At 35.8% G+C, this 2,556-nt stretch overlaps 1 long non-coding RNA gene across 1 annotated transcript; it reads right to left on the reverse strand.

The window, feature by feature from the left end:
• Positions 1 to 275: 275 nt before the first annotated feature.
• Positions 276 to 1,218, reverse strand: LOC149104301 (uncharacterized). The gene is made up of 2 exons (XR_016201657.1): positions 1,000 to 1,218; positions 276 to 579 (listed from the first exon to the last, which is right to left on the reverse strand). It is a non-coding gene; the product is annotated as an uncharacterized LOC149104301 (long non-coding RNA).
• Positions 1,219 to 2,556: the final 1,338 nt, after the last annotated feature.

Consider the following 2,556-nt stretch of genomic DNA (forward strand, 5'->3'; position numbering starts at 1 on the left):
TGGAACAATATTACATTGTTGTAATCTCATCACTTGCGCGTTCTTGCAAGTTGCCATTAGCTTGTTACAATACAGAATTAGACTGACTATTATACACTTAGTAATTAAGGCGCTCGCAGATATATTGTTGTAATCTTATCACCCGGCGCGTTCTTGTAAGTTGACATTAGCTTGTTATGTAATCTATTATTTCAGGTGTTATAGCATTATGTAATTATATTTACATTTTTCTGATCTTATATATATATACATGCAAATCTGTAAACTTGCTAGGATTTTTAACGTTTTATTTTTTAACTTGTAAATATTGTTCCAATCTGAAGAAGGCCGAAGGCCGAAACGTCACATTAAAAGCCGGAACAGTTAGAAGTTTGCTTCATGACGCCTCATCTTACACTTAACTATATATATATATATATATATATATATATATATATATACAACAGACAGATAACGCAAAAACCATCCATTCTGCCTCGTTGCTTTCGTTTGCAGCAAGTTACAATCAACACGACTAGTAAATCACCACTAAAGCAGCAAACACCCCTGTTAAGATAGCAAGGACCAGTTTGATATTTCCTGGAAAGGTAAAAAAACAAAACAAAAATAAAAAAAAAATTAAAAAATAAACACCATTTTCCAATTTTACTTGCTAGAAATTTCACCAAAATCTTTCGGCAAGTTCTTGCATGGCGAGTCTTCGTCCTTTTAGACACTCCTATGGATTCTAGCTGATTTCATATTTTTCGCGAAAACTAATTTTTTACTTGTGGAGGTTGGTAGAATAAGCCAGCGTACGCGCAAAAGCAAACAAAATGGCCTATACAGTTACTACAAAACCAATCGAACAAACATATCAAAACCCAGCAAAAAAAAAAAAAAAATAAATAAAAGAAAAAGAAAAAGAAAAAGAAAAAGAAAAAAAAAAAAAGAAAAAACACATACACAATAAAGCGAGATATATTAGGCACGTGCCGTACTTATATTTTATTACAATACCTTTCTTGTCGTCAGCTTTACTACGTTCGCTCCATGTGGTCGGTTTTACTGATTCTTCAATACTTGGTAGAAACTCATTCCATAAAGCCATCTTATTTGGACGCATTTTGTACCTTACTGTCATATTTGGACTTAGTCCCATGTATTCTCCTCGCTTAGCACTGTACTGGGGCCAATGTGTTCGTAAGGGCTTTGGATTGTTGGGATTTCTGAAATCACAAATGCAAAAGTAAGCAATGTACATTGCAGTGATGGAAATGCATTTGTGATATTATATGACAATCTTCCACTGAATGGCAATGGTAAGGTTGATAAAACTAGCGTTTTAAGTTTTCAAAATGTTGGTCCTTGTGATATTCAAGTCAATCCATTCCAATGGATTGAATTGTCTTTACCTAACGTCTCCAGTGCAATGATCAGTAAATAGCGAAACTAAATCCCGAGTGGGATTTTCGGAAATGTTGCTCCTCGTCAAAGATTGAAGCCTAATATCCGAAAGGTCATTTATTTGTGATTTAGTTGTTGTTGTTGTTGTTGTTTTTTTGTCACGAACATGCCTAACGCTACAAGTGAATATACGAAAGATCATATATTGGAGAAAGATGAACAGATGATTGATCATCGCAGTTATATACACAACTTAAGCAGTTGTGAAATTAAAGCCTGAAAAAATTCAGACCTGAGCGAGATTCGAACCCATGACCCCTGCGATACCGGCGCATCGTTCTACCAACTGAGTTATCAACCTATAGTTGCTTGTAGTTTTTGCCACTGCTGTTACTTACATTTACAATATGCGTTCACGATGGCTGATTACATTGTTCCCACAATAGCCTTTTGTCCTTTATATTTACCTTTTATTTACCTTTTTGTAATATGATAAAACGACTGTCTATAAACCAGAAATTATAGTACTCGCAAGCGTGCAATATCACTTGGCGCGTGCTTAATACTTCCCTTCTCAAAAGGTGTCGAAGATTCGACCTGTAGTTTCTCTGACTGTTTTTTGGTGGCTGATCGAAGCGTCAAATGGGAGCCATTATTTGACTCTTTTAAGAGCAATCGCGGGTAGCGTGTTCTGTCACCGAATAGACAACAATTGGAGAACCAGTCAGTTTCGAGTCGTGCAATTAACACGTCGAGTGCTGTATTCTATAAGCGTGGATTCCATTTTGATCTCAAATTTTAAACGTCATGTTACCGTAACACCAGGTCGTACCCTTGGTTACTTGTTTTTCACGAATTCAATAACCCATTATCCACTAGTTTATGTTGAAGCGTATTTTATTAATTTTTTTTTGCATAAAATTTTCCTCCGAGCTTATAAAAATGCATTATTACTGTTTTCTTGGTTTTCTCAAGGTGCTGAGTAAGGCAAATGAATGATATATTCTATTTAAGATACATTTTATTTCATGCAATTATCTCTCACGGGAATATCACCAGTCCACATTTCGCCGTGCAGCTTCCAGGTTGGAACGCTGCACTTGTATCGCAGGTTCGAAACCCGTTGAGGTCTGATTTTTTCCCCCAGCTTTATCACAACTTCTGTCGGTT

The sequence above is a fragment of the Orbicella faveolata genome, unplaced genomic scaffold (assembly GCF_042242905.1).
Source record: "Orbicella faveolata isolate gen_17 unplaced genomic scaffold, um_ofav_v1 contig_34, whole genome shotgun sequence".
NCBI lineage: Eukaryota > Metazoa > Cnidaria > Anthozoa > Scleractinia > Merulinidae > Orbicella > Orbicella faveolata.